Source organism: Octopus sinensis, linkage group LG4, assembly GCF_006345805.1.
Source record: "Octopus sinensis linkage group LG4, ASM634580v1, whole genome shotgun sequence".
Classification (NCBI taxonomy): Eukaryota; Metazoa; Mollusca; class Cephalopoda; order Octopoda; family Octopodidae; genus Octopus; species Octopus sinensis.
In genome coordinates, this window is record NC_043000.1 from 104943131 (window position 1) to 104965918 (window position 22788).

Genomic DNA, 22788 nt, shown 5'->3' on the forward strand with positions numbered 1-22788 from the left:
TAAATGTATTTATATATTCATCTATGCACACATGTATGTATAATGTGCGTGTATATATTTCCATAGAGGTAACCATTCAATCCCTACAAAGTTTTTTAGGACGAAAATATTTATATATAAAAGAAAGGTTGTGTGTCTGTCTACTCCGATTTAGATTCCTAACTACTCCCACATTTTGCGATGCAGTTTAACCAAAACCGGGTATCTTATAGTCGTGATTCATATCGAGCCCTTCTGGGTATTAGCGCGCGTCTACGATGAGTCTATGATTTTACAAATAATTTACCATCATTTTTTTCCATTTTAATGCATATTTTTAAAAATAAACGGAAGTAACTCTCAAACTTCACACCAATATGCGTGCTCATATGCGACGTAATATCACATCAGCAGCATTTCCTCACACCCTCCTTGCACTTGGCGAAGGCAAAATACCAGGGGATGAAAATGGTAATATTGCCATCGATTCCATTTGTACCATTGTTAAGACGCCTTCTGATCTCAGAGATGCAGTGTTCCCAGATCTACAAGCTAATTATCAGAATATGGATTGGATTGGCAAAAAGGCTATACTGGCCCCGAGGAATAAAACTGTTCACCATATTAATGATGAAATGCTAAAACTCATTCCTGGGGAAGTCTATGTATATCAGTCTATCGATACAACTCCTGACCCAGAGGACGTCATCAACTATCCAATAGAGGTACTCAATTCCTTTGAGCACCCCGGACTACCACCACACTTTCTCAAACTTAAAGTTGGTGCCCCTATAATGCTCATCAGAAATTTGGTTCCCCCAAAACAATGCAATGGCACACGTTTGATCGTTAAATCCTTATCTCCCACCGTAAGCTTATATCAATATTTGCCTGAATAATCATCATAATTCAGTGCAATCATTAACAGTACTTTCAAGCAATTCAGCCCCGAGTAACGCCGGGCAATTCTGCTAGTATATATAGACATACATACATATAGATACACATATTTGTATATATGTATACATGTACATATCCATATGTTTACATATGTATGTTTATATGAGTATATATATATATTATATATATGTGTGTGTGTGTATATATGTTTATATATATATGTATATATATTCATGTATATATATATATATATATATATATATATATATATATATATATATATATATAGCGTATACACACACACACGAACACACATACATGTAGGAATTGTACAAAAGTTTTAAAACTAACTGGTATGGTATTCATTTCTCTTTAAGACTGACGGCAAACCAACAGAATCAGATCTATTACTTTCGAAACGACTGTACACTCGTTCAGCAAAATGTTGCTGAACCCTCATCTGTCGTCTACCATAGGAAAGTCCACACGACTTATAAAGGTAAAAGACCCCTTTCGGTCATGAATGACGATGGGATTCCACCTAGAAAGTTCTTCTCCCAAGTACAAGTCGGGGCAAATTATTTATGGAAGACAAACTGTCGCCCATGCGTATCAGCCTCCGCTCTCCACGTCAGCGACGTTATCGAAGGGGTAGTCAATATGTCGCAATGCAAAATATTTGCGTGAAATAAGTCTGTTGTTTCCAACTGCTCTATTTGATCGTGAACAGTTCTATGAAATTTTGTGAAGAACTACGCAGAGCGAAGTAAACATAATGAAAATGTCATCAAAATTGTGCACACTGAAGTTTATCTTAGCTTCATCGAAATACATGAAATAAATGTGTATAGACATGCATCTGTTTCAGTACTGTTTAAACTTTAATCTGATTTTTAATATCATCACTCAACGTTCATCATCATCATCATCATCAGCAGCAGCAGCAGCAGCAGCATCAGCAGCAACAGCAGCAGCATCAGCAGCAGCAGCAGCAGCAGAAGTAGAAGCAACGACACCAGCAACCGAGCAATTTGAGAGCAGTCACATTTGGAATTAGAAAGAGAGAGAGCATATAAGAGGTATAAAGAGAACTACAGAGAAATTTAAATCAAACTTACAAGTATCTTTGTTTGGTAAACGTATTTTTAGCATCGCTTGAAACCTCACATTTTTCCCATTTCGTTTTATCCTTTTTTTTTTCTACCGCAGAGAAAAAGTGATGATGGTGAGTGGGGTAGTTTTGCTAGTTATTATATCTCAAATTTTTAATGTCCATGAAGATGATATACAAGATCGTAAAAATAGCAAACGAGTCAATGAGTGAACCTCTACATCATTGATTTAATGATCCTACTAGAAATAGCAGCCATTTTTCTTTCCTGTCGTTCCCTGCAGAGATGCATACGATGAAAAGTCATTGACCGTAAGTTTGTTACCTCAGGGCTAACTTAAACCTATACAACCTCCCTTGAACTTCCCTCTCTCTATCTACCACTCTCTCCATGTATCTTTTGAGAAGCTGAACCCAAAAGTAATTTAACTGACTTCTAATAACACTTAATGATTATGTGAGTTAAAAGTATTTTTGTATTTAACACATACTAAAGTAAATAACCAATTAAAAATAAATGTGATAGAAAATAAACAAAGTTAATCAATGGCTTATATTATTTTGACATCTCTGAGTGTGTATGAGAGACAGCTATATACATGTTTTGGCCTGATTCTTACTTCCTTAGCAAAGCATAGCCTCTACATAATCGCCAGAGTAATAAGTGCAGTACTAAGTAAATATTCATTTATAGATATAGGGAAATAGAATTGCTTGGAGATTAAATAATTCAGAATCATTATTCACATGAAAAACCTACAGAGGCTACGAAAGGGGGACGCTCTTGACAGACAGAGAGTATTATGTGAATCGGTTCAGATCTGTATCTAGTTACCCTGATCAGCGAGCGGATATTACCGAGCAATGCTGCACATTGGCTTGGTGCTTCCAAATAACATAGTCAACACTATCAAAAGGTTTTGATTGATCTGACTCGGTCAGTACGTCAACAAAATTATCAAATATGCGCGTAATCATTTCTACGAAGTATTGAACGAGATATACAGGGCGTTCGGGATAAACTTGACGATCTTTTTATGTCTCCTTTTTTTCAGGAATAGCTTGATGTTTTGATGAACAGTCAACAACGTTGGAGAGCATAAAGATTAAAATTGTAGTTGGGAATAAGTTTACTGGTTGGAAGAATTGGAAAAGATTTATTTGTGTCAAGACGTTTCGAGCAGAATATCAAAATGCCGACATCATGACTGACGTCCAACTCACTGTGAACTTTGTAAAGGCTGTAAGACGCGACATGGACCGCTTCAAAGGAGACCACAAAGCCGTGGCCAGCAGGAAGGGACACAGCAGGCATTCTGACTGCGTCCGCATGCCAGATTTCCCCCTCGTATCTTTGAAAAGGGACTTAGGCTCAATTCAGACGGCTATGTGAAGCTGCTGGAGACCTTAACTGGAGAGGGTTGCTATTGGAAGGCCATATGTGTGACAGTAGGATCTGGATCCTTACCATATCTCTGGAAAGAGTCATAAGTGTTTGTCAGAAAAATTCTACGAGCTCATTCACCCCAATTTCTGTCCTCCTAATTTCCCCAGTTGTAATACTATGTGTGGGGCCCGGTTGAGAAAGACACCAACCGCTCTCCCTGCAACAAGGCTGAGCCGGTGGCCAAGATCAAGGAAGTGTTTGAAAATCTTTTCAGAGACACAGTGAGCAATGCATGCGTCAGGTTCCAGAGCATTCTTGAGGCTGTGATGGCAGCTAAGAGCAGCTACTATGAGTAAACTGTTATCTCCCTGCTATAATCTAATTCAGTGGTTCTCAACCAGGGTCCATATAAGATTTTAGGTGGTCCACATAACAAAACAATAAATTGGAGATCGACAAAATTATTCTAAGTGCCTCTGAAAAAATTTTGCTTTAGGTATATATATTGGTATCTGTTGCAAGAAATAACTAGGTTTCTTTAACATTTTAAATAGTTCAACCTACACAAGTTAATGTGTGAAAGACAAAAAGGAATTTTGAAAAAAGTTTCAATAAAACAAGTTTTTAAACATCGAATGGATATGGAGGTCCATCAGAAAAAATTAGTAATCAAAGGGGTCCATAGTTAAAATATAGTTGAGCACTCCTGATTTACTTGATATTTTTTGAGATTTTTAAATACTCTTATTTTTTAGATGGAATATCGTGTTTTTTTTTTACCTTTTATGCAATCTGTCAAATTTAGCCCAAATACCCTGTATTATTGCCTGTCCATCTCTCACCAAGTAGTTCGAGTATTTGCAACTGAAATATTGAATACATCTGTTTGAATTATCTTGTTTAGCTCCTAAGAAATTGCCAAGACCTACTCTCAGTGCAATCGTTTCAGTTGCAATATCTTCCCTAGAAACCGTTTCTTTTCCATTAACTATTTTCAGTTGCTATTTGCTTATTCAAAATAAGTGACTTTACTCTAAAATTACCTTCTAAATGTCACTGATCCTTTATTATAAATAATAGTTCTCGGAATTTTTTATTTAATTAAAATGAATCATTACATATAATGAGAGTCCTCATCTATTTTCACTTAATTAGCTCCCACTTCCGATCACTGTAGGCCATTCGCACTGAAAACAACATATTCAGCTTCCAGTGACCAAGTTCCTGCAAATTAATCACCATTTTTTTAACTATCGTATTCAGTTCAAAACGAATGCGTAAAATGTAACTGGTGAAAAAGTGTTGATATAGTTGCCGTCCTTTTCATTACTGTTGCTATGTTTCTTATTTTGTTGACAGTATTACTACTAATTTGAAATGTCATATAAAGAAGATACACATTTAATGCATTGTCACATTAAAGCCATATCCTAAATTAAATTTCAGATGATCCAATAAATGCTGTACGCGCATTATTAATTAATTAATTAATTAATTAATTAATTGATTGATTAACCATTTACCATGCTGTTAACGAATGTACTGTTGTGTAAATTAGCAAAATGATTTTAGTAGAATTCTAGTTTACATTCACCATAACTAGCTATAAGCTGTTAATATCGTTGGAAACAGAGAAAGGGGCTAATTATTCTCAGATGAGATTCTCAAAAATTTCGAAACCGGTCAGAATGTTTCCACTTTCTGCCCATAGAAACGTTTTAAAAAATTAGTTCACATTTACTTATATTTCATGGCAACGCTAAATTGCCATTGCTACATTAACAGTACAATTTACATTACATTTAAAATTATTTAATAAACACTGTGTATGCGTAATTAAACATTTCTACTGTCAACGCTATAGCTGTGGCTGTTATTGGAGCATCTTTCTCATGCATCTATATGTAGATTAACGTTTTTGTTTTTATGCTGTCATTATTCACATGGGTGTTGTAGAGATAATTATTATTAAAATTATTTTGTAAATGTTTCCAACACGCAAATTATATTTTCTTTACTCTCTAAAAAGAGAATGGTAGCCGCTGCTTCTACTACTACTACTACTACTACTACTATTACTACTACTACTGCTGCTGCTGCTGCATTTAACATCTCAAACGACAGTAAGTTTATTTAAATTCATTTATCACGTAAATTGTCTTAATAATAATGGCTTCAAATTTTGGCACAAGGCCAGCAAATTGGGAGGGGGAGGGCTAAAGTCGATTACATCAATTGGTATTTATTTTATCTACCCCGAAGGAATAAAAGGCAAAGTCGACCTCGGCGGAATTTGAACTCAGAACGTAACGGCAGACGAAATACCACTAAGCATTTTGCCAGGTTTGCTAACAATTCTGCCAGCATGCCGCTTTAATAATAGTAATAATAATAATAATAATAATAATAATAATAATAATATGATGATGATGATGATGATGAGGAGGAGGAGGAGGAGGAGGAGGAGGAGGAGGAGGAGGGGGGAGGGGGAGGATAATTATTATTATTAGAAAGGCGGTAATCTGGCAGAATCGTTTGCACGCATGGCAAAATGCTTGGCGGTATTTCGTCCGTCTTTATGTTCTCAGTTCAAATTCCGCCGAGGCCTACTTTGCCTTTCATTCTTTCGGGGGCTATAAAATAAGTACCAGTGGCATACTAGGGTCGATCTAATCGTCTTATCCCCTCCCTCGGAACTGATGGCTTTGTGCCAAAATTTGAAATCATTATTGCTACTATTTATTTATTTATTTATTTATTTATTTATCTATTTATTACACTGATCCGAAGACACGCATTTTGCGATTAGACATACACTAAATATAAACAATATTTAGCAAATTGTTATGTTATGTATATTCGACATGCTGAAAGTTCGGACTGAAATCCAGAATGTAACGAGGCATAATTAAATATTTCAAAGCATATTTTCCATCCCTCTACGAAATCCTATCGTGCTTCAATCTGAATATCAAAAAGCAGAACCTAATAATAATGAGCCAATGACAAATCTAATGAAGGAACAACCGAATAGTACATATATCTTAGCAGATAAACAAACAACAGGAATAAACGAAGGCCGACTTAGGCACATTTAGGAATTAACAAACGACATAGTACATCATGCTGAAATATAAAATTTAAAAACAAAATACGGAGAAAGAATAATAGAGGTGCATTAGATTAATACTTATGCCAGAACAAAAAGCTAAAAATAAAATAATTGGCATTTGTGCTGAAGCTGTTAGAGAAGTTGCTAACTATTATAATGAGCTTAAATAGACATTAAGTGAAATTGTAAAAAAACAGAATATTTTTTAAAACACCGAAATTAATGACAGCATTTCAAGTACCCACTGACTATTTTTTTTGTTCCTTCTCGAGCCATGCTTGGTTCATAAGGGCCGGTTTCCCGGTTTCTTTGGCGTATAGGTTCCCTACCTGGACGGGACGCCGGTCCGTCGCAGGTGAGCTGCAAGATCCAGGAGAAAGGAGTGAGAGAAGGTTGTGGTGAAAGAGTCAGTAGAAGTTTGCCATTACCTTCTGCCGGGGCCGCGTGGAGCTTAGGTGTTCCGCTCATAAACACACATCGCCCGGTCTGAGATTCGAACCCGCGATCCCTCGACCGCGAGTTCGCTGCTCTAACCACTAGCCCATGTGCCTCCACCACTGCCTATAAACAGTGTGGTTAGATACTTTAATGTATTTCGTTATGCGCTACCTGTAGCGCATAACGAAATACATTATTTTTCCAGGTAAAAATCATATGTTAATTAAATAAGTACCAGCAATATTCTGATGTCAAGTAAATCAATTATTCCTTCTTTCTATAAAAAGAGTTGTGGGACACAACGATTTAGAAATTGCCAACTTTCCAAATTTTGCAAGATCTTTTGTACACAGTTTCGAAGGAACCGGAAGCTTTTGGATGGAATGCTCGAACTGCATCAAAGAGAAAAATGCGTTCTAAATGTTTGGACACTATAAGGACACCGCAATTCATACATCGCATTCAAAATATTATCGATGGTTATCCCAGAAAATCAGCAGGGCTATCGCCAAAAAGCTTCATAGAATAACTATCAGTAATGACACACAATAGGTATCAGAATAGACAGAGAAAAATGCATTTGAGCCGTGACAAGTGGTTACTTATCAAAAGTAAAAGTCCTTAGGAGCATGGTACGCTTTGGTTCTTTTCTAATGACGAAAATTTGGACCAGGACCAAAAGTCTAACAAGGAAAATCGTAGGTGGCTATGTGCAGATCCTTCTGATGTACCCAGAGAGATGCACACTAAGTCTCCAGAAACTGTGATGATTTTAGGAGTGCTGAGTGACGAAGATCATGTAATGCCACCTCACATCTTTGCACAGAATTAATGTGGCGGGGTATGTTGAGTACTGGAGAGAGTTGTCATTATTTTGATGGATGAAGTACGCAGTTAAAGTCCATACCTGTTTCAACAAGACTCAGCATTTTCTCACAAAGCAAACGTAGCCAAAGTATGGGTGTTAGACAATATTTACGATCATGTGGTGGAGGCGCAATGGCCCAGTGGTTAGGGCAGCGGACTCGCGGTCATAGGATCGCGGTTTCGATTCCCAGACCGGGCGTTGTGAGTGTTTATTGAGCGAAAACACCTAAAAGCTCCACAAGGCTCCGGCAGGGGATGGTGGTGATCCCTGCTGTACTCTTTCACCACAACTTTCTCTCACTCTTACTTCCTGTTTCTGTTGTACCTGTATTTCAAAGGGCCGACCTTGTCACTCTCTGTGTCACGCTGAATATCCCCGAGAACTACGTTAAGGGTACACGTGTCTGTGGAGTGCTCAGCCACTTACACGTTAATTTCACGAGCAGGCTGTTCCGTTGATTCGGATCAACCGGAACCCTCGTCGTCGTAACCGACGGAGTGCTTCCACACGATCATGTAACATAAAACTTGTGGCCTCCCAACTTACTACATTTAAATCCTTTTGACTAATAGGTTTGAAGTGTTGTTGAAAGAGGGACTCATCGATACCGTCACAATATCATAGTTTCACTGAAGGTCGTCATTGTCCTGGGGATATCCAAAATGAATAAGGCATGTCAACGATTCCAATCACGCATTGAAACAATTATCGAAGCTGAAGGTAGAAGCATTATCTGATAAGAAATCTCAGTGAAAACATTTGCATACATTTGGATTTTGCTAGATTAGAGTTGTTTTATTACATTACCAAATATGTCTTCAAATACCATACGCATTCTGTATATATGTTTACACACGCACTCACACACCCACACACACACACTCACACACACAGCACACACACACGCACACACACATGGATGTTTTCATACACGCATTCACACACGCGCGCACACACGCATACACGCACACACACACACACACACACACACACACTTATATACGTATATGTATGTATATGTGCAGATTTGTATGTTTTAATTTATATATGTATTTTCCTGCATGTAGTTGCATATCTAGACATGCTCATAAATATTTAAATGATAAACTTCTGGAAAATTTTACAGATTTTTACAGTTTCAATGATGGATTGTATCTGTAGTCTTAGAATTAGCTTTCTCCTTTCTGGTTTGAGAAGCTTTATTTCTCAAGATTATATTTAGGCAGTATGTTACATAGCCCGGAGCCCCAATAATTACAGGGATAAACCTGAACTTGTAATCTGGGTAGAGTAACTGCAGATTTCTCAATAGTTCGGTCTAAGTATTCTCTTTTTCACTGATCTTCAGTTTTGTTAACATCCGCTGGGCAGCTAATTTCCACAACTGTACACAGTTTCTCTTCTTTATCCCATGTATGTATGTATACATGAGTATACATATATATTGTATGTTTCCCATTTTGTCAGTATCTATTTCAACACATGATTTCACATCAACTTTATTGTAAAATAAATACTAAACAATATGTGCGTGTATGCGCGCATGTATATGCGTGCATATGTGTGGGTAAGTATATATATATGTATACCAATTTGTGTAATCTGCAGAGTATCATATATTATTATATGTATTCATGTGTAAAGTAAACAATTTTCATTTTTTGGCAGGGTTCAAAGACACTGAAACGCACACCATGAAGCTGACTTGCTCAAGATACAATACATTACTACGAAGTCTTCTAGTCTTGACCCTATGACTCAATGTGTAAAAAACTTATCTCATAAAGAGTAATGGCCACATCATTCATGAATTATATTAATAGAAGCAAGGAAGCATTCCGATAAACCTTTTATATTTCATATTGTATTGATTGTGGAATCTAACAGACTTGGAGTATAATTACGACTGCTTCTTTTTTAACGTTTTTTAGGTAAAGTATTTCCAATATAGTAGAATAGTAAAAGCCTAAACATATTCTTTAAAGTAGCTTTGATTTATAAAGAACAAAGATTCGTCGAATTAAGCCGTTTTAATTAACATCCTAATTCAAACAGGCAGTTTTAATTAATTGGTGTAATGATTTAGTTTGAAAATATTTAGATTGATTGATAATGATAGGAATTGATACTTTGTTGCCCAAATCTCTAACACAATGCATTTAAACAAGACATTCAGCGAACGCTTAACCTCCTAAACATATACATCTCTTTTAAATCATAACCTACAGACTTAAAAAATGGGAGGAGTACATGATATAATGTAGTCCTATATACCCCTAAACGATGGACTGATCATGATTGGAGTACATTTGAGTTGATGCGTTGTTTCTAACAGCCGCATGGTCAGTGGTTCGATTTTATAGAACTGAAACTTTAAAAATGGCTTAGCCAGAGGAGGAAGAGAAGCAGCTATGGCCCTTTTCAATTGGTCAGATATGAAATAGAGAGTAATAACAGGAACGAGAGCGACAACGACAGCAACAACGACTACAACGACAACTAATTCACTTAACCAATTGACTTTTCTATCTTTCCTGTTTATATCAATTGCTATGTTAAAAAGTTCGTACCAACATTTCCTGAAACAATGTAGTTAACTTTATCTTAGTTGCAAAACCCCACCTCTAATTACAACGATGAGGTGTACTTCCTCATGATGCCTATTTCATGTGATCTTATCATTCCATTGTAAGCATTCGAGCCAGTCTCCAATTTGAATACAACTCCCAACATCGCTTACTGAGTTTTTGACAAGGGTCATAGCTGTTTCTCTTCCTTCTCTGACTAAGCCATTATAAAAGTTTCAGTTGTATAAAATCGAACCACTAACCATGCGGCTGGCAGAAACAACGTATCAACTCAATTTGCAGCAAAACATTGACCATTCAGCCGTTAGAGCGACACCTATATCAACGCTGTCACCAGACAACATCGAACTGTTGTTATTGTTGTTGTTGTTATTGTTGTTGTTGTTGGTGGTGGTGGTGGTGGTTTAGCCTACGCAAACCTTGCTTCAAAAGCGGTTCACTTTTGATCATACAGTGTTTTCCGTGAGAACTGTGTATTTAGTACTTCATGATCAAATCTCTCAGCATTTCAAAGACGACAGAGATCATGCTGTAATCTGGGAAAGATCTAGTTACTTTTCCTAGAAGGTCAAACATCCACATAGATGTGCCAAGTTATTCTCACCTCCTGATTCCATAATAGATAGGTAGAGCTTTAGGCGGTGAACTAACAATCGTTTGGGAGTAGAACAAAATGATTTGCAGTATTTGTTCTGATCTTTTAAATCTTGAGTTATCAACCAGTTGTTAACTTATCTGCACTTAGCTGACTAACTAGTGTCATGTAAAAAAAAAAAATACCCGACAGAAGACAAGACACCGCCTTTGTATTTTCTCTTGATAATTCTATGAAAAGTACATATTGCTTCTCAGAAAAATCACCCAGGGATATTCGTTGATCTGACCGGGCAAGGAATCAAAGAAAGATGGCAAATATGAAGTCGGTCTTAAGATTAGATGCAATCCACAGATCCGCTCCTCTGATTAGTTGAGAACAGCAGCGTACGTTATGATATGCCGGAGTAACTTGTATCCTATGCAGTGCTACAGTCTGGCCATATTGTACTCTTCTCACTCTCCAATTAAACCCTGTTGAACATTTTGTATCGGCTATGTATGTTTTGAAACGGAAATAAAGTACCGGTAATATATCTGGAACTCAGGTAATCGACTATATTCCTCACCAACAATAATCAGTAATGTTCAATACATGTACTATCTATTCAGAATACATCTACGCGGTGATTAACTGAGACAAACCAGTTAAATTGGTTAATTATAAGGTGATGCAAATAAGTATTGGTACACGTTTAGTTTTGATTAGTTAACTATAGGTTTACAGTATGAAGTCATGAGAATCACTTATCTGTACCAGTCAATGTTGCTTTCATTGCTGAATACTAATTATCATTAGTTAAACATCAACGTAATGAGGTTCAGCACCTGTTAACTCAGACAAACAATCTTCGAGCATTGACCATGTGATATCGATATAGAATTGTTTAAGCTATTTTTTCACTGTTGTCTTTATCATCATCATCATCATCATCATCATCATCATCATATGACTTTGCGTTTATCTTTTTTTTTTCTTCAGATGTCAAGTATCTAAAGACTATGCAATGTAGTTTTTAATATCTTTTTTAAGGCGGTTTGTGAATAATTTATAGGAATAATTCAAAGCTAATTTGGCTGCTATCTTTCACAGATCAAGTTACTATGTAACGAGTCTATTGTTGGTTGATCGTCTGTGTTACAGCATTAGTTATTAACGGATACCCCGGTGTCACTATGTTAAGTTTGTATTGACATGTATTGAGTTTGGTTAATCTACATTGACAACGCAAGTTAATATGGAAATATGCTATGTTCACAAGTGGTAATACATATTAATAACGGCTGTGTTAATTTAGGTTGATTCCTAATGAGAATATAATTTCAAAGTTGCTGCTAATTAACATTAATTACTGAAGTAACACTGTGAAACAGGTAATGAACAGTAAAGCAAGTAATTAAGGCATTGATGAATTCATATATCAATGAACAAAGAAAAAATTGTTTTAATAGAATCCGCAATACATATCCATAATTTCACGGAGTTTGACATTATTAACAACTCCCCTTGTGTCATTAAAAATTTACTTCAATAAGCAATAGATTACGCTAAGAAGTTTACAACTACTTGTGACAGTGACGTCAATATTATTACGCAGGTAAGACAACCTATGTTATCCTTTGACAATGACCCATGAGTAAAGTAAAATGGTATTAACACCAGTACTAACTTGGGTTTAGCTAACATTTCTGGTTTAATAAGGCTTATATCTGAAATTTATTTATACTTGAGCCAATGTTTACATGGAGCTTTGTGCAGAGATTTTTGTCTGTTAATTTCACGGAATTTGAATGACCATGAATCCATAGATGAAAAAAAAATCATTGTTTTAACTAAATTAAAAAGATTAAAGATGACCATGGCAAACGTTTTTTCTTGACATAATTTTAAACCTGGTAGCTTGGAATAGTCACACTTATTGGAACCTACAGAAGTATTACATCTTAATATAAACCACCCACTAAATTCTGAAAAGAATTTATCCGAAAATATTAGTCGCCGCCTTTCTACCATTTCATACTATGAACATCCGTCTAAAATCATTACAAATTTTACAACGAGGCAATGAAGCGAAGTGGCTTCAAGATAAAATTTGTTTTATAAGAGACAGTTACGGCATATGCATTAAGAAAGAAAAAGGAAAAGGAAAATAATGTGATTAAATTCTTTTTTAATATTCATGAACGTATTAGTATTTCGAAAAACGTTCTCCTAGTTACTATAATTACATAAATAATTTCCAGAATGTGTATTAATATTAGTTGTTCTTGTAAAATTGATTTTGCTGCTTAATTTTATATTATTAACAATAAGGTAAACCTTACAACTTCAAAAACTAAGCCTTCAAACAAATTGTGTAACCGTATAAGTCTGCAAATTTGTCCTCAAGGCCTATCGTGTATTGTACAACAGTAAATGTTGTCTCCTACCAGCAAATAACTGTTAGACTGTCTTTTCCCTAAGAAAGTAAATTAACTTAAGGAATTAATTTGTGTTATTTGAAATTATCTTAAGGCTGTGAGATAGCAGAATCGTTATCATGCCGGGCAAAATGTTTAGTGACTGTTCGTTCGTCATTATGTTCAGAGCTCAAATCCTGCCAAGGTCGAATTTGCCTTTCATCCTTTCGGGGTCAATAAAGGAGTATCATTTGAGCACTAATGTCAAAGTAATCGACTAGACCCCTCCCTCAAAATTTCCGGCCTTTTGATAATAATAGAAAGGATTATATGTAATTATCGTCCCCTTTTTTTTGACAGTTGCTAATAATTGCCGCTAGGTCATTATGTTCTTTCTCCAAATAAACGATAAGCTTTAATTTAAGAATTTTGGGGTATGGTGCTTAATGCGTTTCCCTTTTATTTTATTACCAATAGTTGAATTATTTCTCTCAAGTCATGTTTCCTTTATATGTATGTATGCACATGTGTATGTGTGTGCGCGCGCGTGTGTGTGCACACATACACCCACACATATATGTATATACATACATGCACACATATACATATGTGTGTTTGTGCATGCGCAAGCGCGTGTGTGAATGTGTGTAGACATCAAAGTAACTATCCTTAAATAATTGCCCTTCATAACTTTTATTCTGGATAGTTGCCTCTGAACAACTTCTCTGATTAAGATTAATATGAAAATATTAAATATTACAATTATTAATTATACAGTCAGAAATATTATCTATTGTGATTTTATTTTATATAGTTCATCATAATTATATTTGCGTATAACCTACAATTTGCAATTGTAGTAGTATAATTATAGCGATATAAGAATATAAATCTTTTTGGATAATTCTTCTTATTGGATAGCTGATAAATCAGGAAAATTAAACTCTAATTAGTTTTATTAGTATTATTTGTGCTCCCATAGTCTTTTGCTCATTTTTCACTTAGTTGAGGAGATTTTCAGAAGCATTTTTTTCTCGTGGGAGCAGTTGTTCTATGCAGTATGTTTATTTATTCAGCTGATAATCCAGTCTTTAACTATCCATGTTATGCATTATAAGCTCATGCAAACTCTATGGAGTGAATGACGAGGAAGCAAGAACATAAGAAACCACTCACTGGTGAGGAACAGTTGGTGAGTTTTAGTGATCCAAGTTTTTATTGATAGCAGTCAAGGAGAACTGTTTTAGGCAACTTAATTTTGTCAATTGTTTCATAGTCAAGAGAAGATCACTGTCACAGAATAATGTTTGCGATTGAAAAGGCAGGGAGAAAATCGAGCAAAAATTCGGTCTTTGCCATTGTAAATTTCTACAATTGAAAATAATTTGCTTTGAAAACTCTCTAGTCGTTCTGTAATTGATAGCTTGTTTTTAAAGAAAATTTCTCTCTGGTTTGCAATTGCTCAAATTATCATCCTCTCTGTTAAATAACGCTGCTTCTTGGGTTCAAGTAGAAATATTCTCTAGTAAATACAATGCAGATCTTTTTTGTCCTGTTGATGCATGAGTGCGCAGTATTTCTTTAGGCTCCACTCGGCAATCGCACATGTCCGACCTGCTATCTCACAAATCCACCTACACCATACTGATGGGTTCTTTCAACGCAAAGGTTGAAAAAGGATGACGAAGAGAGAAATATGTTGAAAAGTTTAGATCGGGAGGGAGAAGCGAAATAAGAAAACGTTTAGTGTAAGCTAAAAGACTCTACATTGGGCACGGCCTATTCAGGAAGCAATCTGTAATTATAATTTCCGCATCCTGGTCGACAATGTAATTTGTACATCATGGTCGACAAACGGTGCGTACAGTAGCAATCCTTGGTTTTAGTGCCATTTAAATACACATACGTACATGCAAACATACATACATATATACACACACGCACACACACAAACACACAAATACATATATTTCCCTAACTGGATCATGGTACTGCATGGATCCTAAGTAAGGCATGTGTAAAATTTGAATGAAATTTATTGGGTAGTTCTCGAGTTTTAATGATGTACACATACATACACACATTCTCAGTTTTATATATACATATATATAATATATATATATATATATATATATATATATATAGAGAGAGAGAGAGAGAGAGAGAGAGAGAGAGATAGGTAGATAGATAGATAGATAGATAGATAGATAGATAGATAGATAGATAGATAGATAGATAGATAGATAGATAGATAGAACGATAGATAGATAGATAGATAATAGATAGATAGATAGTAGATAGATAGATAGATAGATAGATAGATAGATAGATAGATACATTCACAAAAGTACATGAGTATATATTCTTTTATGCTCTTATTTATTTCTGTCATTTGAATGCGGCCAAATCGACCGCAAGATTTATTCTTTGTTAGCCTAGTACTTATTCTATAGGTCTCTTCTGCCGAACCGCTAAGTTACGGAAATATAGACACACAAGCATCAGTTGTCAAGCGATGGTGAAGAGACAAAGACACACAAACATACACACACACACGCACACACACACATACACACACACACACACACACACACACCACACACACACACACACACACACACATATATAGAGGGATAATTCACAAAATGGAACAAAAGACGAAGACAGGTGGTGTAGACAACAAACATGTGTTAGTTTAACGCTCCGGAAGTGAAAAAGTCTTTAACGTTTCGAGCCTACGCTCTTCCACAGAAAGGAACACAGAAACAAGGAGAGAAAATAAAGAATATGTAGTGGCTAGCGATCTATCAGGGATTCTTTCAGTTTTCCTCTACCAAATCCACTCACAAGGCTTTGGTCAGCCCGAGGCTATAGTAGGAGACACGTACCCAAGGTGCCATGCAGTGTGACTGAACCCGGAACCATGTAGTTTGTAAGCAAGCTACTTACCACACATCCGTATATATACTACATAAATATTTGAAAGTTAGTCGTATGTAGGTGGATAGTAAAGTGGCTGAGAAAGGGATATAAGTGTGAAAAAGAATATTTGGCAATAAGGTAACGATCGGAAAGTTGTTCAGAAAAACAGAGGTTGTTATAGCTGCTGATGGAGTGAACAGATATGACTGTTTGCGTTTGAATCTGAGCGTGTATGCGTGTGCGTGAAATTATGACAAATGCCTCTCATATACATACAAACGTATGCATATATAGACACAGGCGAGGCTGTGTTGTAAGAAGCTTGCTTCCCAACCACATGGTTCCGGGTTCAGTCCCACTACGTGGTATCTTGGGCATGTGTCTTCTGCTATAGCCTCGGGCCAACCAAAGCCTTGTGAGTGAATTTGGTAGACAGAAACTGAAAGAAGCCTGTTGTATATGTGTGTGTGTGTGTGTCTGTGTGTCTGTGTTTGTCCACCCCCTCCCCGCCTTCATTTGACAACCGATGCCTGTGTGTTTGTGTCCCCATAACTTAGCGGTTCGGCAAAATTGACCGGTAGAATAAGTACTAGGCTTACGAAGAATAAGTCTTGTTGTCGATCTGTTCGACTAAAACTCTTCACGGCGGTGCTCCAACATGGCCGCAGTCAAATGACTGAAACAAGATAAAAAAAGAAAAAATACATACATGTACGCTCATATATGCGCACAAAATCATCAAAATCGTTTTCCACTTAGATGCTAATTCGCAAATATGCTTGGGCGGGGATAGTATCGTTGATAGAATTGATACAATTTATTACTGGTATCTATTTTATCAATCAGTTCGGTATGAATGAAAATCAAAATCATCTACCTCACAGTACTGAGAGCATAAGTGTACAAAACTATTTCCGGGGTTCTACTATTTCTGTCACTACACTTTTACGTTTGACGGGGTTTCTCTGTGGTTGTCAAATTGGTAGAAATAACAAACATATTTTCCTTACCAAATCCTCCTGTGTTAAGATGGTGCATTGCAGTTTTAATTCTTAAATGACCTTATTATTATAATATCACTTACATATATACATATATTATAGTCTTAGGTTAAGGCTCATAGACAAGCTTTTTATCATGTGATATTGCAAAATTTATTTTCCTAAGATAATGTCACCTAAAACCAGAGCTGTAGCATCGCTGACATACGTGTCATAGATTCGCCATGATTGTCCGAGATGTATTGATATTTATTCACGCACTATATAGATATATAGAGAGAGTCGAATACTATGCGTATTAGAGATCAGGTGTATTTGGAGACGGATGTTCAGCCCTGTTGATTTTTAAAAGTTGCTCTCTTTTCTTTATATGAAAGGAACTATAGATTATATTAACCTCAATAGTTGACTGGTACTTTATTTTATCGATTAAGAGAATGAAAGGCAAAGTCAAACCTCGGTGGTATGTGAATGAACTCAGAGCGTATGTGTTATAGCTAAATACCCTATGGCACTTCATTCAACGACCTTACTACTCTGTCAATTCATCGCTATTGTTCTAGATATACTGTTTATAAAAATACGAATTGGACATGGCTTGAACACCTTTGATCATTGGTCTACTGAGTCAACTTGCAAGTATTTATTCTCGTGGAACATGACGTCAATCTCACCGTTCTCGGAAGGCCTGCGAAGCATATCAAAACAGATTCTTCTTCCTCCAGACTAAAATAAAATAAAAAACGACAGGGCCCACTGGGAGGCAAATAAAAACGGTAACAACAACAACGATGACGATGAAAACAACGATAATAACAACAACAATAAATTAATTCTTTCATAGTTCTTCATAATACAAACAATGTTTCAAAAAGTTTCAAGAATACTTACATTATGGTTAATTGGCGCTGAATAGTTTCCCACATTGGTGAGGTAATGATAAAACCGAAGAAAGGCGAGGCGAGGCAAAGAGTTGTTAAAGGTGATTAATCCGAAGAGAATTTCCAAGACACCTGAACATTTATATAGACATGCATAAAATACATATATAAATATGGGAATAATCGTGTGAATACATACATATATATATGTATGTATATATATATATATATATATATACTTATTTTTTTTATTTTCGTGCTTTGTTAGACTATAATCAAAATATAATTTCTTTTATATTTATTTATTGCTTTTGTTATTGCTGTGATTGCTTTTCTTATTGTTGTTCCTGTTATTTGTTGTTATTGTTGTTGCTTGACTCCTGTTGTATAGATTAGACCTCCTGGTAAATCTCTATTAATCCTTTATCATTTCGGGACGTTAGATTTTTTTTTATCATTTATATTTGCATATATATATGATGATATATGTATGCATTAATATATACGTATTTATAGACATCTGTATACACGTTTATATATACATACATAATTGTATATGTATATATGTAAATGAATAATTTAATATGTATGCATGCATTGTGTATGAGAGTGTGTATGTGTGTGAATATATAGTAGACAAACAGATAAATAGATAGATAGAAGATAGATAGATAGATAGATAGATAGATAGATAGATAGATAGATAGATAGATAGATAGATAGATAGGGTTGTGTGTGTGTGTGGTGTGTGTGTGTGTGTGTGTGTGTGTCTTTGCGCGTGGGTGTGCACGTACACAAATATATGTATTGTATGTATATTTGTTTGTAAATGAGATTTTAGAAAATGAATGTGATTTTGCGTTTGTGTATAAATCAGAATGTTTGTTTGTTTTGATGGGGTGGGGATGTCATTATCTGATTTGACTTTTGTATTGATTAGTGTTATATAATTGATTTAATTTATTTTTCTTTCATCTGTTTCTCTCGTATATTATTAAGCATTTTAATTATCATAACTTGTGAGGATATAATTGTGTGAGCTGTTGTTGCTACGTTGTTGTTGTTGCTATTGTTGTTGGTGGTGGGGGGTAGTTGTGCTGGTGGTGGTGGTGGTGGTAGTAGGAGTAATAGTGTTGTTGTTTAACCCAAGGTCAATCCTGGTTGAGTAGACTTATGATCAAAGTGATCCGGCTGTAATCATGCCATTTTATTTTTAAACAATACATCAGGTTTATTATCCGAACTGCGTTCTGCTTTCATTAAGACGGTTCGGTTTGGTTTAAGAGGAATTTGGTTGCTTTTACTAGCAGATCGATCACTAAGAGGATTCCTCGGTAGCGCTGTTGTTGGCAGCGGTGTTGGTGGTGGCGGTGTTGGTGGTGGTGGTGGTGGTGGTGGTGGAGGTGGTGGTGTGGTCGTAGTGGTATTGGTTGTGCTGTTGTTAGCAACGTTGCTGTTGTTTAGCTCCAGGTTATCCCTGATCGAGCAACCCTATGATCAGTGGCATTATTCCAGCCGTGATCATCCTGTCTGTTTCAATGATATGCTGGATTACATTATTCAGTGGGTCCTTCCTTACCCTTGTTTCAGACGGTACGGTGCGTGATTTCAGGATTATGCAGCTACTATTTTTAGCAGGTCGATCGACCACGTAGATGCTCAGTTGCGGTGCTCTTAATCGTGTTATTTGTGCTTTAGACGTAATTCATGTTGTAGTTGTTATTGTTAAGGAAGAGAAGGTTGTAAACGAAAAAGAGAGAGAGAGAGAGAAAGAAACAGACGGATAAATAAAGATGGAGAGATAGATTGAGAGAGAGGGTCATATAGATTTAGACAAAGAGACTGAAAAAGAGAGAGAAAGTGCGTGAGAGAGAAACAGAGCGATAAAGGCAGAGAAACAGATAGAGTGAGATACATAGAGAGAGGGTGCAGGTGAAAAACAGCAATGTTAATTTGTCACTTATAAATAACCAGCTTTAGCCGTAGGTGGAAATACAAAAAACAAAATGTCTCCAGTTTTAGTAGAAGGCGATTGTTATATGACTAAACTCATCTCACTTTAGATCAGTGCTGGCTCGACATGTAACAACAACAACAAAAAAACCCTCAAAGCCAAAGGAAAAAAAACAAAGGAAAAACTAATGACAATGTTGTTGGCTGAAAACTTTGTGTAAGTGTGACTTCAGTATGTATGCATGGTACATACATACATAAATGGATATTGTGTGTGTGTGTGTGTGTGTGTGTGCGTGCGTGTGTATATGTATGTATATATTTGTGTGTGTTTGAATGTGTGTGTATGTGTGTGTGTTTGTTTATAAGGGCGGACATACAAATAGAGAAAAGAAACACGCGGTGGGGGCGATGATGGCGATGGCAGAGAGAAGCAGTAGTCACCAAGATGACAGTAAAAGCCCGTTATTAGAAGTAGCCTGCCCGTAAGTAATATTCAGATAAAACACGAGCCAGAACAAATCAATAAGGGAAGACAAAACTACGAAGTCAATGCAATAGTACTGTGCAGAAAAGGAGAAAATATAGACGATTTGGACAGTTACCCTTCGTCAACATAGAAAGGAAAAGCGAAAATTAAAAATTAGATAGAGAGAAACACGATGTTGGTTTAGAGATACAACATACTGTAACAGTTGACAGAAAATGAATGGAGAATGATGTTTATCTTTTCAGCAAAAATGAGCGAGCGTGTGTTGAGAGGAAGAAGTATATCGACCGTGTGGGAATGCACTGGCGTGAAGTATGTTTATGCTAGTGGAAGCTACTAGCGAGTCAGTGTGCGTTACAAAATTTTGTGCGAATGAATAAGGTGACATATTGTCTGGGTGGCATGAGCAAGATGCTTTTCCTCGAGCAGCCAAATAATAATTACGCTATTTTCACGTTTTCACATTTTCTCACTGACTTCCATGTTGTGTGCATGTTATGTGTGTGTGTGTGGGAGGGTGAGTGTGTGTGTGTACGCACACAAACGCAAACACACACGCAGAGATATATTTCTCGTTCTGAATTTCTGCTCCTGAAAATCAAGGAAAATGATGCCCGAGTCATCCCCAAAAGCAATCCTTATGACTTTCTCTGTTGAACGGTGGCTCTTGAAGATTTTAGCTACAGGAGAAGAGGCGTGATGCCATTACATGAACCGATCATTCGTTTTCGGATCATAAAAATATGGGCGCCATATCCGGAAAAATGTATTTCATCGGCTTCACTTGATTCCCTTGATTCATTTGATCAATGCAGATTCTACTTTTCTCTCCTTCAAATCTGGTATCAACTGTTAAGATACCCATTTTGTTCATAGTTTCCAAAACCCACAATTTTTCACCATCTCTCTTAATACATTGTGACCACAATCCTACTGTGCAGCATTGTAACTCGCCTGTCTGCACGAAACAATTGGTCCATTTGATGGTGATTTGTGTCAATGGTCGAAGCTGACAGTCTTCTACTGCGAAATTTCTCTGCAATGCTGATTCCCCCTCCTTTAATCCTCTTCCTCCCTATTGTTCTTGTCCATGGTGTGATGACGACTCATTGTTTCTACTCAGAGCCCGTATTTTCCAGCAATCATGAAGAGCGATAAGAAGAATTACTGTGCAGTAAGTGTTAACTAATATGTGCACTTTAAATTACCTTTATCGATTAAGAAAAGTGTGTCGCTCTTGCATAATCTTCATCTGTATGTATGTGGTGTATGTGTATGTATGTATGCATGCATGCATGCATGTATGTATGTATGTATGTATGTATGTATGTATGTATGTATGTATGTATGTATGTATGTATGTGTTGTGTGTGTGTGTGTGTGTGTGTGTGTGTGTGTGTGTGTGTATGTGTGTGTGTGTGTGTGTGTGTGTGTGCGTGCGTGCATGCACCCGCGTATGTGTGTGTAAGCGGCATGCATACTTATTCATTAATCTACACAGTTTCAACTGCGGAAAAATTATCCCAAACTTTCTAAAGCCGAATGTCAAAGTAAACCGGATCCTGTTCATATAAATATAACATTTTTCTGTTACTACAAAACCTTTCTTATTCGAAGCATACGCAAAAATGCCTACAGTAAAGCCTTTTTTTATACGGAAAACTCGAAGTAACAGGTGACCCCATTTTTTTCTCCCCTTTTCACTTGTGTTTTATATGTCAAACTTGTCTTATGAATACGTACATCAACATATTTCCCATCAAACTATAATACGAAGACATTTATTTTCTTACATATAAATTCATGAAATAAAACATGCATATAAAAGTTTGATATATTTCCAACCTTTTCCCCATTTTTGTATGTGTGTGCGTGTGTGTGCGCGCATGTGTGTACCTATAATTGTGTATGTATATATATATATATATATTAATACACACACAGACTCACACATATAGATAGATAGATAGATAGATAGATAGATAGATAGATAGATAGATAGATAGATAGATAGATAGTAGATAGATAGATAGATAGATAGATAGATAGATAGATAGATAGATAGATAGATAGATAGATAGATAGATAGACATAGAAGGTTTTAGTAAAATTGTTTTGATGTAATTAGAGTATTTGAAAAAGATTTTCTTCAGCTATCGTTCTG

The 22788-nt window shown here is 36.1% G+C and overlaps 1 protein-coding gene across 2 annotated transcripts in view; it reads right to left on the reverse strand.

The window, feature by feature from the left end:
* Positions 1-18445, reverse strand: part of LOC118763056 — a 122524-nt gene extending 104079 nt beyond the window's left edge. For both annotated transcript variants that reach the window (XR_004998810.1, XM_036502290.1), the window contains exon 1: positions 18192-18445. The gene's annotated coding sequence lies outside the window, so the exon portion shown is untranslated. The remainder of the gene's footprint in view (positions 1-18191) is intronic.
* Between the last annotated feature and the right edge of the window lie 4343 nt (positions 18446-22788).